General features: G+C 40.3%; 1 pseudogene; it reads right to left on the reverse strand.

Moving 5' to 3' along the window:
• Positions 1-7,361: 7,361 nt before the first annotated feature.
• Positions 7,362-12,053, reverse strand: LOC142151870 (migration and invasion enhancer 1-like; annotated as a pseudogene).
• Between the last annotated feature and the right edge of the window lie 3,491 nt (positions 12,054-15,544).

A 15,544-nucleotide genomic window follows, 5' to 3' on the forward strand; every position in this document is an offset into this window, starting at 1 on the left:
TGTTATTGATATGACAACATGCAATCTATCTCAAAATCCCAAGCTAAGCATTCCTACAACCAAAACTTACTGCCTCCATAGAATGTATGACCTGTGTTGCATGATATTCTTAATTTAATTGTAATAGACATAATACACTGGGAAAGTGCATACCATCTTACTGTAACCACCCATCATATTCTATGTAGCATGTTTCTCATAACCAAGCAGCATTCCTTTATGATAAAAAAATGTGTTAAATAATGCAACCCATGTTAGTCCCAAAACTACATTATGCATACTTACACTCAGGCCCTCGCAATTCTACCTAATTATACTTTAGAAAAAAAATTGGCACTATGGAATGTAATTCAATCCTAAACCTGTTGAGCTGGTTTTGGGAGTTTCTGTAGGCTTCTATAGAATAGACCCTGCAGAGAAGACTCAGGACAATTTTACGTTATTTAACAAAGAAATTGCTATTTTGCACTTTGCATTTAAGTTATATTCTATATAATGTTTACATTTTACAATTAATCCTATTCCCTTATTTTTCCTGTACTGACAGGTATTGTAGCACTGGTTACAAGGGTTGGTGGAAATGTGCATAGTTCTGATTATGTTTATTTAATGTATCAAATTCCAAACTGTCAACAAGGTATTGTACTTTGGGAGGAGGGGAGAGATAGAGCTGGGAAAACTAAAGGTCATATACTGCCAGCGAAACATGCAAAATTTAATGGGCAGATGTGGAATAAAGGAAATATTTTGAAAATGTTGCCTCTCGCTAAGTACAAGTGACATTTTGCAGCAGTTTGAGGATTAGCATGGCTGGTCAACAGTAATGCAATGTTTTTGTCATCCTCAGGGGAATGATGAGGGTGGCCACTTACATCCCATGCTCAAAGGTGGTAAGAAAAGAATGAAAATGTATTTGCTATAAACCTACATATGGCACAGGTAAAATAAAAAGGCAAATTTGTTTGAACATCTCCGCATTGCTAAGTATATTGTACAACAAAAGAAACAATGCTAGTGCCAGCCGTAATGAAGAAATCATCATAATTGATTAATAATAAAATTATATAATGTTCATACAAAGTATCGAAGCCCAGGCCCCCAGTAGTGTGCAGAGTGTCATGGTGAGAATCATTGTATTTAGTTGGGTAGCATTAGCAATGTAGGGGCGCTGATCTGTAAGGACCTCACAGGTAGACTCCGCCTCCAGTGATTACTTTTTTTCCTCAGCCCACCCTTAACCTCCTCCTCTTCCCCTTGTGTGTATATCTCTATCATCTCCATATTTCGCCTTTGTGTTTCTTTCTCCAAGTTTGTTTGTGTACCTCTGTCTCCACACGTGGGTTTCTCTACTACCATTTTGTTTGTGTGTGGAAAAAAATGTTTTTTAATATGATTACATTTATTTAAAAATATTTTAAAACCTCCATTCAGTAGAAAGAATGCTTTATTCAAAGAATAAAGTGTTTCGTAATTATACTAATAAGTATTGCGGGCAGCACAGTGGCCTAGTGGTTAGCACTTGTGCTTCACAGCACTGGGGTCATGAGTTTGATTCCCGATCATGGCCTTATCTGGGTGGAGTTTGTATGTTCTCCCTGTGTTTGGGTGGGTTTCCTCCGGGTGCTCCGGTTTCCTCCCACACTCCAAAAACATACTGGTAGGTTAATTGGCTGCTATCAAAAATAGTCTCTACCTCTCTGTCTGTCTGTATGTCTATGTCTATGTATGTATGTATGTATGTATGTGTGTGTGTGTGTCTGTCTGTCTATATTAGGGAATTTAGACTGTAAGCTCCAATGGGGCAGGGACTGATGTGAATGAGTTCTCTGTACAGCGCTGCGGAATTAGTGGCGCTATATAAATAAATGATGATGATATTGCAGCAAACTTCCCTCTAGCAATCTTGCATTGTACTTGGAGTAGGAGGCAGCATAGCCATTTTGGGGCTTGTCATGTGCCCCAAAGAGATTCAGACACACCCCACCACGAGCACCATCTACGGAGGGGGCCCTAAGAAGTTACTGTACCTTGCTGAAATTGCTAAATTGCTGATCAAAAGATGCTGATCAAAAGGGGCTGGGACAATTGCGACCAGGGCCAAGGGGGATTAGCCAATCAGACTGAAGGGGGCGTTACTATGCTAAATCCCCTGCCTCCCCTAAAAAAAAAAGTCTAGGTCTGCCCCTGGATCAAACATCTTCTTTCAAAGGGAAAGAAGGTTGAAGTTTAGGTTGTACGGCTTTTTAAAAGATTGTGCAGTTGAACAAAAGGGAAGTGTTTCATCTCAGGGATGTTATGTTGCAATTTTAAATTCTCAAACTTTTGTTTTGCATTAGAGTAAAGCAGCAATCTCATGAAAAATTAGGTATTTTTAACATAAATAACTGTGTCAGGAAAATGCTGGTATTTACAATTTTCCTTTCTCATGCTGCTAGTTATAATTCTGCATGGTGTCTTGGACTACTATGGCAACCACTGTCAGATGGCACATGATGTAATGATCAGAAAGGCTTGGGAGTGCCCCTTTGAGCGGAGTCTGCTCCATGTAATGTAAAATTCCTACCATCTCACCCCTCCCCCGCCTTCACATGACATGCAGAGAGCTGTGAGGCTGTGTCTGTGAAACTGAATCTTTATTTTGCAACTTCTAGAGAAATTTTGAAAGGGAGATAATGATGTGTAGAAGGACAGCTCAGGTGCATACTTAAAAGATACTAAACCTGCTATTTAAGGAAAAGAAAAAAAGTACTATTTGGGATTGCTGCTTTAAGTTTCCTATTTCAGTGAATCCCTTGGATAACCAAATGTGAAATTAGTTACAAATTAAGTGTGGTGGAAATAAAAGACTTTTAAACAGGGATGTCATGAGGCGGGAATCTAGAGTCATATTTAGGTGTAAGTATATTCCATAAAGTGAGAATATTCTTAATAACCGTTTTATTTAGTTACATGATAATTCCTTTCTCACTAGCTAGGGGTTATCGCCCACAGAAAAGCTGCTCACTGGATATTTTTTGTTTTGCACTCCGGTCTTTGTAAACTCTAGAGCAGGGTTGTCCAACCTTTTAGCTTCCCTGGGCCACATTGGAAGACGACGAGTTGGTTTGGGCCGCACATAAGATACAATAACGATAGCTGATCATCCAAAAAACCATAGAAAACATAGTTAACATATATATATATATATATATATATATATATATATATATATATATATATATATATATATATATATATATATATATATAATATATATATATATATGAGAAAAAAAGTTATATATATATATAACTTTTTTTTCAAATCCCCCTATACTTACCTTTCAATCTCCCTGTTCAAAAAATCCTCTCTAGTTATTATACTATAATCACTTTTTGTATTGTTTCGATGCAATATCAATAAAGTGCATTTAAGCCAGGCATTGTATATCAGGGTGCCCTAACCAGGTCTGCGGTACCTGACATATACAACACTGTGACCCCACATTGTCATCTGTTTTGATAATTACACCACTATGTTAGTTAAGGGATAACAACTTATAATGGGCCAAAGAGAATAATATATAATGCCCCATTAGTATTACTAGTAGAAGTATGTAGCAGGGAGATAAGGTCCATGATGCTCCAGGACCAGGTGACTTTTATTCACTGGTCAGCGTCCCTTGAAATAATAAAAAAAATCCCCCTTAACTTACCTTTTAATCGGCTTGTTCTCCTGTCCTCTTCTCTTCTTTTCTTCAATTCTGTGCTGCTGATTGTTCTTCTCGCGCGGGTGACTCCTCTGTGCTGCGCTCCGCAATGGATGTTGGGCGTGATGACATTACGCCCAACATTCACTGCGAGCACCGCACGGAGGAGGAGACAAGGGAGGTAATCGGAGTACCAGCTGACGTGACCGCAAGGTCATTTTTTTTTTCCCATTAACAGCGCTGCCCCCTTGTCACAACCAAAACTCCTTCTGGGCCACATTTACAGGCGTGCTGGGCCGCTGGTTGGACAACCTTGCTCTAGAGAATGCTTTCAAAGCACCTCGTCTGGCACCAGCAATCATTCCATGGTCAAAGTGCCTTAGATCACATTATTCCCATTCTGGTGTTTGTCTGCCACATGATTGGCTGATTAGATATTTGCATTAACGAGCAGATATACAGGTAGGCAATTGATATTATATGCTACTATGCTCTGCAATGATGGACTTTTGTATAGAAACATACAGATAAAAACAAACCTTTTAATAGCCACACACCTCATTTAGTTTATGACAGTTTTTCTCATAATTATCTGACACTGCTTCCCCTGTCGCTCTCTACTATTGGAATCTTTTCTTCACCCACACTAAACTCAATGACTGACAAGGTGGTGGAGTGGGCTTCCTACTGTCCCCTGGTTGCACCTTCTGCATCATCCCCCCAGAGCTGTCCTCTCCCATTCCAACTTCGAAATTCATACCATACGTCTCTTCTCTTCTCTCCACTCCATCTCTGCGTTACTGTCATCTATCGCCACATAACGCTCTGTTTCACAATTCCTTGACAACTTTGCTGCCTAGATTTCTCACTTCATTCCCACTGACCTACCCACTCTTATTTTAAGGGATTTCAACATCCCCACTAGCAACTCTACTGGCACTGCCACATCTAAACTCCTCACGCTTACTTCAGTGTCAGACTGGGGCATGAAGGGCCCACCCAGTGAATGCAATGGTAGGAACCCATGATATAATGTGTGAGCATCTCCGCGCACCATTGAGGGGGTGTGGGCAGCTACCAGATAGTAGCATACAATACAGAGAGCATCCTAGTGACCGAAATACAATATAAAGAGCATCCAAATGACCAATATACCATAGAGAACATAAAGTAAAATTATATTTAGGGCTTATTTGCCTTCGAATATTACGATGTCCAGCATCACTTTTGCATGTTTAGTACACACACTCTTCATGGCAATGCACAGGCAGCTGTAAGAGGACAGATCAGTAATGACTTTTTTTTCCAAGCATGTATCTTGTTAAAAGTAATACTGACAACTGCAAGCTATAGGAAAATCTGGAACCCTCTTTCAGGTGAAACATTTACAGATTTCTGCAATGCTTTTCAATGAAGCATCCGCCACGACAGGCTTTAGATTATTAATATGGGAGATACCTACAATATATCCGATTTAATGATTTACAGACGGATCATCTCTTGATCACATGCTAAGAACCTGGTCAGTGCTGTCTCCGACAGCCATTGCACCTTCTGAATCACAGTGCTGCTGGGGCGGTACATGCACTATCTGCACCACCCCTCAGTAACTACATGTGCTGAGCCTCGATTGGAGGAGCTCAGCACACAGTTATTATGTGCCAGGATGGAGCACTACAAAAGTGCTCCTGTTCCGCCAAGCACCTATGGAGAAAATCTTGCTCCAATACTACTACAAATTTATCTTGATACTTACAACGGCAGATGTTGGGTACTGAGTGGATATTAGGGATGTCCACCCAGTACATCGACCTCTGCCAGTGTAAACAGACATCTCTGCTAACCACCATCCTCTAATTCTTTCTTCACTACTCACAAAATTGCCACTTACTTCAAAAGGCAAAACCAACACCATGGGGTATATTTACTAAACTGCGGGTTTGAAAAAGTGGAGATGTTGCCTATAGCAACCAGATTATTAGCTATCATTTATTTAGTACATTCTACAAAATGACAGCTAGAATCTGATTGGTTGTTATAGGCAACATCTCCACTTTTTCCAAACCCGCAGTTTAGTAAATATACCCCCATATGTCAATAAGTCTAATCTTGCCAGATCAATCACCCCACACCCACCTTTTGCTCAACTTTTACCCAACTTAATTTCTCTCTCTAACATCTTAACAATCCTATTTTACTTTTCTCCTGTGATTCAGTTCCCTCCCAATATTTGCCTGCACCTCTTCAACCTGTCCCTCTCCCCTGACACTTTGCTTGTGTGCTCATCTCTCCTATTCTGAAGAAAACGCTTTCCCTACCTCTCTATCCATCTACCAACCCATTTCTCTTCTCCCCTTTGCTTCCAAAGTACTTGAGCGGCCAGGGCCATCTTAACAACATTATGTATATATATATATATATATATATATATATGTATATGTATAGAGATACAGATATATAGATGTACTTGCTCAGTGACCCTTGAAGGTTTTTTTGCAGGTTTTCTCTTTTGCAGGGTTATTCTAATTAAGAGCCCTGCCTCTGGGGCCCCCTTGCCCGTGGGGCCCCCGGGCACCTGCCCATCGTGCCCAATGGAAAAGATGGCCCTGTGAGCGGCTTGTCTTCAAGCATCTGATCTACTTTTTCTCCACTCTCTGTTTAGACCTCAGCAGCGAGGCTAACTTTGTGCCTCCTACATTTGGGGACGCTCCCTCATGGTCTCTACTATTAACACATGATCCCAGCTACTTCTCTTTTTATCTTGTGTGCCTCATCTCCTCCACCCCCCAACTAGTTACTCCTCCTCTAGACTCTCTCACAGTTGACATCACATTCTCCCATTCTCCAAGCCCACTGCTGTGGTGTCATCATTAGCTCCACCCTCAACTTCACTCCACACACCCAGCCCCTTGTGCTGTCTTGTCACCTCCTTGTTCAAAACATTGAATAATATGCCTCTTTCTCGCTCTTATCCATTAATTTTCTCCCACCTTCAACTTCCTGCTTAGTGCCTTCCCCTCATCCATCTCTCTGCTCTACAATATGTCTTAAAGTGCTACAGCAAGATCTCTCTTATCACTCCAAATGCCTACACTGGCTCCCCCATAACCTCCAGAATGCAATGCAAACTGCTCACCCTCACCAACTCCCCCATCATACATCTCTTCTTCGTCATAAGATAAACTCCTGCTCACCAACTTTGATCAGAATCTAACCAATGCCTCATCTCCTCTCTAATAACTAGCTCTCACTTCCACCTCCAAGACTACTCCCCTGCTGCTCCCTACTCCACCTGACCAGTTTCACCCCAACCTTCAATCTTTCAAGTGCTCTCTCAAAACCCACATCTTCACTATAGCCTATTCTACATCCACCCTCTACATGTTCTACCAGCCTCAGCCCCATGTTCACTCTGCGTCCCACTAGCAGCTATTGTTTTGGCTTCACCCTCTTCCTCTAGACTGTAAGCTCTAAGTAGCAGGGCCCAATCTTCTCTTTCTCGTGTCTGCACCTTCTCTGTCAGCCTTGTAAATAAATACCTGGTCTGTTTTTATGTGCGACTTCTATTTTGCATGATTTGCAATACTGACTGTCTGCCGCTGCAGAATTTAGTGGCTTAAACAAAAAGCAAAACTGCTTTAATTTAAATAAAATAAAGAGATAATCCATTAAACAGTGTTTAGAACATTTATTGGATGTGGAGCAAGAATCAGCTGTATTACAGCTCAAGAACAGATTCTAAGATCGCTCATGATTTCCTCGGCTTTTTGACGAAACCAGTCATTAGCAGAACCCGCTCTAGTCTGTAAGCCAGGCTGTATTCAAGTCTTCTATCCCAGCTGTACTCTACTGGATAGTGCAAGATTTATTGTTCCTGGTGATCTTCTCAGTACCATGCCCTTCTTTCATCTTCTTCACAGTTTCAATGATCTAAGAACACATACAAATCACAAGCTTGAGTATTATTTTACTTGGAGGACACAGTGTGTCTTTTCGTTTAAACAGTTGTGATGATTTCTATTTCAAAGCAAAGTACTAACTGAAATAAAGTGGACTCATTTTGCAGAAAATGTCAGTTTAAACCCCCGTGTTTTTTTAGCAACATAGGTTTAGCTATTAATACAAACAAAAGGTCAATAATTATTCGCTGTGTTTCCACAGAAAACAAAATAAAATCAAAACCCAATGTAAGAAAAAAATAAAAATAAAATACTAAAATATACTTAAATTCAATCGTAGTGATGCATTCCAAACTTCATGTTTTCTTTCCAGTTTATGTCGTTAAAGGAAAAAACAAATAGTGTTATACTGTATGTAATATATATATATATTAAATATTACATACAGTATTACACTATTTGCTTTTTCCTTCTTCTTTAACGACATAAACTGGAAAGAAAACATGAAGTTTGGAATGCATCACTACGATTGAATTTAAGTATATTTTAGTTTTATTTTTCCTTTTTTTCCCTTTATATTACATTGGGTTTTGATGTTATTTTGTTTTCTATGGAAACAAAGCGCAGAATTATTGACCTTTGTTTGCATTAAGATTTTGTGACCTTAGTGTGTTGTCTCCGGTTCAATAATCTTGCTGCAGTGGTCTATGAAGCGTGGTAGGGGATTCACATATAACTTTTGCATAGGTTTAGCTATTGCATTATCTCTCTTCTGTGCAAGATTTCTATGTGACAGGGTGTAACTGACATCTGGTATCATGCAAAATGACTGGTAAATCACATGTCGACACTCACATCTTGAGGGTATGGAAATCCACCACATTCCAGTTTAGAGAAGATTAACTCATCATTAACTTTGACTTCAAAGCTCCCTATTAACAGAGAAGAGACAGAAAAAAAGGTTACATAATTTCAAACTAAAATGTATATCTTTGATCCAGAGTCCTATAACCATATCTTGTGGTCTTGTTCACATAACATATTTGGTGACACTGATCTGGGGAAGTATCTGAGTACACGGTTTTATATTTGTGTGTTTACACTAATTGTGTAACAGTAACAAAGGGCAGAATTATGGAAATGTTTTTTTCCTTTTTTTTTTTGCTTATTTTTCCTTTTGCTTTATATTATGCCTGAAAAATAAAAAGGCATATTATTCCCAGCTGTTAACAAAAGATAACTCACATGTCTAGAAAAAATAAATCTTTAGTAGACCAAAAATTAGCCATATAATTGTTTTAACCAACTAATTGGTTGTTGAATAGTTAAGAATAGTAAGCTGGTTATATAGGTGTTAAACACAATAAAGTATTGTAATAAATGCATGAAAACATTTGTGTGTTGCACCACTTTCCCTGCTAAAGCAAGGAACACTGTTCACCAGGCTGCAGACGGTCATTTTGAGGAGTGAACCAATATTAACAACAATGTTGCTTGTCAATAAGCTATGAACCAGTGACATTAGAGCAATGACATGCATATAAATGCTGCCTCCACTGCGTGCATGTGAGAATTAGTGTTAATGCAACCAAGGAAATGTATAATGCAGAAAGTCAACAATCAATGTTTAGACTTTGCTTCCTCTTATCTATTTTTTTTTTTTTTTATTATACTGGAATTCGGCATCCACCCAGCATGTGCCAAACACTTTTGTTTGTTACACCTCACTGAAGATAGATAAATAGACACTAAACACAGAGTATGAAAGCCAACCAACATCTCTCGTTAGTAATTATTTAATTCACCCACTCTATTTAGCAATTAACAGCAATCAGTTTGAGACGTTGCCCCCTATGAGATCGATCTGTGATTTGGCTATGATTTTAAGAAGCAATCCGAAAATTCTTTAATGTTAGGAGTCTAAATGTTCTGCTGTATATTTTATATATAGAGACAGAAATGATTCAAACACTTACATGTTGTGGCACACAAGAAAAATTGAGGGACATTATGGAAAATTGTTCTATAGGTCACTTTATAAAAAAGGAAGAGTTATCCATAGCAACCAATAAAATTATAATTAATCAGATTCTAAGTGAGAGTAAACATGTAATTGGTTGCTATGGACAACACAACCTTTTCTTCAGTTAACTGTAAAACAGTTTTCATAAATGCCCCCCTCATTATGTTGTGAGTATAACTACTGTTTGAAACTTCTCATATGACTTCCAGTACAATAGGGAAATTAATTTAATTCTTGTTTTTGGAAGGTTATTTGGCTGCCTGTATACATGGAATGAAGAAAGTTATGTAGACAACCTCATACTTACCAACTCTGCCTACACCACCAGTGATCTCCGCATCAGGTACATGCTCCTTGATTGTAGTTGCAAGCTCCCGATAACGGGACTCATAACCTCACCTTCCACTAGGAAAAAAAAAAGCAGGTAGGAAATAAATAATAATTAAAAACCATTAACATGACATTCATTTTAGTGTCCTATGTGCATAGAGTGTAATAGAATTTAATTATGGTCATGTTAAACATTGGTTCTTAATATTGCTAGGTATTTGTATTGGCTGACTATGATAGTATGGACACTTGTTGGGTCTGATGTGAAATGCGGTTTGTGGAGTGAGCCTTGTGTATGAAAAATACTAATTACGACAAACCCAATAGTTTACATACCCACGACCAGTACGCCAAACACACTAATTAGACTTTTAACTGTGCTGAAGTAATTCAGCAGCAAGTCTTAACTCCCCTTCCAAACATCATCATCATCATCATCATCATTTATTTATATAGCGCCACTGACTCCGCAGCGCTGTACAGAGAACTCATTCACATCTGTCCCTGCCCCATTGGAGCTTACAGTCTAAATTCCCTAATATAGACACACACTCACACACATAGAGAGGGAGACAGACAGACAGACAGGTAGAGACTAGGGTCAAATTTGATAGCAACCAATTAACCTACTAGTATGTTTTTGGAGTGTGGGAGGAAACCGGAGCACCCGGAGGAAACCCACGCAATCACAGGGAGAACATACAAACTCCGCACAGATAAGGCCGTGGTCGGGAATTGAACTCATGACCCTAGCGCTGTGAGGCAGAAGTGCTACCACTTCGCCACTGTGCTGCCCACAAACAACTCCGAACATGTTTCAAAAATTACCAAACATCCAATTCCATGCGGAGGGTGGAATCAATCTTAGCTATATTTACATTGGAGATCCCTTATCTATGATAAAAATTAGCTTGGCTCGTCAGGTCTTTATTTAGAACCCGTGGATGTGAATCTATGATCAAACCCAAGTTTTAGTATAAACACATCAGATTTGGGACTGAATAGCTGTTGTGGATTTGGTAATCCAGTTTTTAATGAGTATAACTTGTTCATATTATGCTGTGGTTGTTGGCCTTTGATTCCTTACGAGGTTTATTTTTCAACGTTGTTGCATATCTTCCATACAACTTTCCAAACTCAAATTGATATTAAAGTTCTTATGACATGTAAGGATACAAGGAAAGCTTGGAAAAAGTGACTAAGCCCTTTTATATCACATATGAGTTACCTGATCAGTTCAAGAGCATGTTCCCTTTCTATAACAGTGGCACAATAAGTTGTTTCACCTGCAGGCATAATTTAATTATGAATATAGATATTAGTATGTCTATATAGAGTGTAGTAGAGTTGTATAATGGGCATGACATGTTGGATGGATGTAATGTTCTATAGCCATACAGAAAGATTTAGAATATTATTGTGATCATGTTGGGTAATTATAGTGTATATTTGCCTAATCTCCTCTCCTGAAGTGTCCGGAGAGTCTATTTGCAGACCAAAGTCTCGGGGAGTAGGCAATTCTCCCTGAAGACCACTCCCCAGCCTGTGGTGTGAGTAGGGACATGTTATCCATCAAGCCCAGCCAGCTGAGTGATCAGAGGTGTGATGATGTGATTTGTAGCAACATACACTATGTCCCACCCACTTGACAATGCAAATTACATCATCCACACACATAATTTTCATAACTTCTCCCAGATGGATGGTATGAAAAGTACACAAGTATGTTACATCAGTTTCCCTGAACATAAGTTGTTGTTTGTTTGTTTTTTACAATATCCTGGTACAAGGCTCCGTTTGTTTTGTGGTCTATGAGCGTCTCTGGTAATCCAGAACGACCGTAGCTATACAGTGTAACTACTCTCTGCTCCTATTTTTCTCTGCCAAGAAAGCTATACCTCAATAACTGCTATAAAATAATCTAAATTATTAACCAGTCCAAGACTGAACAAATATTAGATCCCTGAATTCATATTTTGTACATGCTAAAACAAAACAAACTTACCAGTATTCTACGTAAATCTTCACTGCTTGTCCTTTACTCTGCATCCTGCTGTTGTGATTATGCCGGAAGATGTGCTGCTTCTATTTATGTCAGCTGAGGGGAGTGGTCGGAGTGCTCTGGAAATCTGCCTAGTCATCCCCCTGTTGTTTTCTGTGTAATGTGACTTGTTACCTGGACGCAAAACAGAACAATGCACCACCTGAGATAGGATATAGGTAACACACCTTGTAACATGCGATGCCTAGAAACTCACATTCCACCTCTAAAATACATTATAGCGCATTAGACTGAATAACATTTACTATTTCTCCTAGCTATTTCCCCATTGGGTTACAGGTCTAAAACAGATTTCTGCAGTGCAGGTTGTAAAATAAAAGCAGACATCTAATTGGTTGCTATGGGCAACATCAGTTATACTGGGCGCTAGTTTTCATACATGCCCCCCCCCCCACTCCCTGTAATTGTGTAACATATACCTCATACTTGCCAACTTTTCCTCGTTGACTTCAGGGAGATCCCGGGGGAGGTGGGTGTGCGAGAGTGGGGCTTGCGTAGTTAAGGCCCCCCCCCCCCGCCACTTATCTATTGCCGGAGCGAGAACCGAGAGGTTGCCCTGCTCTTCCGGGAGGTCTCCCAGATATGTGGGAGTCTCAAGGACATTCCGGGAGAGTAGGCAACTATGCGTTAAAGAAAAACAGCTAATGAATCTCTAGAGATTGAAGTGTCTTTTACATTTCTGTCTCCATTACTGAAGTCATGTTGTCTTACCTGTCAGTCTTTGTTTAAATCTTGGTCTCCATGAAAATGGCCACCTCCATGGCCGCATCAATACATGGAAATAGGACACAATTTCAGAACTGTGTCATCATGCCACAGATGGCGAAGCCAACCACGTCTTGTACTGGCTCAGCATCAGGGAGAATACCAGACTCTTCAGGGAGTGAGGGAGATCACCCCTATTTCAGGGAGTCTCCCTGACATTCAGGGAGAGTTGGCAAGTATGATATACCTATACTTATTAGTACTCTTATTTTTTTCATGTATCATGATACCTAAGTTTTTTTAAACAGCACACATTGCTTCCCTTTGGGCAGGGGGACATGTGACGGCTTTTTTGTTAGTTAATGCAGAGAAAAAATTAATTATATATAAAAATAAAAGAACTCAAACATGTTATACTCTGCGCTGTTTTTAAGTAACAACATTTCCTATTTTGTGTTTCCTTTGCTTATAATGTTTATTTTGAAATCAAAGCAGATTTAAAAATACAGAGAAAAGAACATAAAGAGCAAAAAGTAGCCAAGAAACATAGCAAAGATAAAATGCTTGTGATTCCAGGGCCTTTGATTTATTTGGTTTAATTGGGGCAAAACATCAAACTGTTCTGGAAAAAACATGATGCATGTGACCCAAATGTAAATTATGTGTGTTCCCAAAAAGACACATAACGATTCTATTGGAATCTATAGGATCATCATCCAGCATGACAGAAAATTCAGCGGGACGAGGGACTCTTAGCCAGTGTGTTGACATCTTCCAACCACACTAACAGGCCTCAGTCAGATGGGAAGTGATCTAGCCATTGTGCTGCCAAATTGAACAAGGATCCTGTAGCATGGCTCTTGGGCAGGCCCAGCTCCTGGCAGCATTGTGACGTCACAACACTGTCAGTGGAGAGAAGCCAAGAGAAGTCAGCCAGCCAAGGAAGAAAGATAAAGCAAAGAAGCGGACAAGAATAGAAAAGAATGAGATAAGGTAATTACATAAATACAGAGAACATGGGAAGAGAGGAGGCTACGGTATGGAAAATGAAGGGGGTTGGGGAGGTGGTATGCTCAGAAATCACCACAAGCTACAGACTATTACTTTAACTACAGAGTTGAGTTACCATTTTTTTAGTACTTGCCCACTACTTGGCTCTCCTCTGTACCAGTCTAGTAGTATAATTAATTTTACATCTACAGTATACATTAACCATACTTGCCGAAATTCAGGGAGTCCTCACAGACTCCTGGAAGAGTAGGCAAAGCTCCCGCATTTGCCGAAATTCACAGCATTGAACGGAGGGGGCGGGGCTTAATTGTGTCATTAAGCCCCGCCCCCACCATTCAATGCCATGAATTTCGAGGTGGCAACGCTCAAAGGCATTGGTGGTCAGCAACAGGCAGACAATCGCTAGGCTGCCTGTTGCTGTATGGGCACCCACAATACTGTGCAGCAGACAGGAAGCAGGAAGTCTTCACTTCCTGTCTGCTGATCGGAGGAGCGATGCTGGCTAGCACAACTACAGGTAAGTAAGGGAGGGAGGTGCCATGCAAATCTATAGGGAAGGAGGGAGAGTGGGATGCTGCCATACAAATCTATAGGGAGGGAGGGAGAAGGGGGCTGCTATACAAATCTATAGAGGGGGGTGGGGCTGTCATACAAATCTATAGGGTGGGGGGCTGCCATGCAAATCTACAGGAAGGGAGAGAGCTTGATATGTGTGAATGAGGGCAGAGGCGGGGGGCCGATATATGTGACTGGGGATGGGGGTTTGATGTGACTGGGGGAGGGGGAATAGCTACAGGGTTGAGGTAAGAAAAATGGCTGCAGGGGGGGTTAAGGAAAATGGCTGCAGAGGTGGGAGGTGAGGAAAATGGCTACAGGGGAGATGGATGCAGGGTGGGAGGTAATGAAAATGGCTGCAGGGGGCAATGGCTGTAAGAGGGGGTAAGGAAAATGGCTGCATGTTTTGTTTTAACTAAAGGGTCTAATCATTCAGGGTTTGTTAACATTTTGCATTATAATACATTTTTGCATTTTCAAAACAGGACGCCAGAAGCCAGTGAGAGGATAACAAAGCTGCAAGAGAGAAGAGCGAGAACAGGTAAGACACAAATGCATAATCTGTCTAAATTTGAATGCTGGAGAATACACCTGAACATCCATATTCAGGAGTATTCCTATACACCTATATATTTGGGGGGAGGGGGGGTGGTGCTGCAGCCGTATTAGCTTAGGGCGGCAGAACTCTTAATCAGGCCCTGTGTGTGAGAAAAGTTGGTGGGCAGCAGGGGACATGTCAGTACGTAACACGTGTGTGATATCACGGTTTTGTTTTGTTATGAAATCTAACATTTGGAGCCTCCCCTCTAGATATCCTGCATTTGCTCCTGGGCAGCAGTGAAGCCTGGACAGAATTCTGCGTCAGACATCAGTACATCTGGATTACAGCCTTGTCAGCCAGCCAGGAGGAGGTAAGAGTTAATTTTTGATTTTACAAATGTCAATTGTGTGAGGGGCTGGGAAGTGAGTATTGTGGGGAGGAGGGGTGGTAGCTGAAGCTTTGCCTAGGGCGCCGAACAACCTTGCACCAGCCCTGCTCTTGGGTCGAGTGGACCTGTATGACACGTTGTAAAGAAGAAGAATTTTATTATGATCTTCAGTGAAGTATTTAAAGAAACAGCGTTGTGACAGTATTTCTTTTCAGTCCAGTCATTCAACTAAGAGACTTATGTTGGAATTTAAGCAGTCAATAGGAAAACACATCCTTTATGTTTTTCTGTAAAGTAGATTGAAAAACCTGTTTAGTTCTAGCTTCAGGTTGTGTCTTGCAA

Source organism: Mixophyes fleayi, chromosome 4 (assembly GCF_038048845.1).
Source record: "Mixophyes fleayi isolate aMixFle1 chromosome 4, aMixFle1.hap1, whole genome shotgun sequence".
NCBI classification, from domain to species: domain Eukaryota; kingdom Metazoa; phylum Chordata; class Amphibia; order Anura; family Limnodynastidae; genus Mixophyes; species Mixophyes fleayi.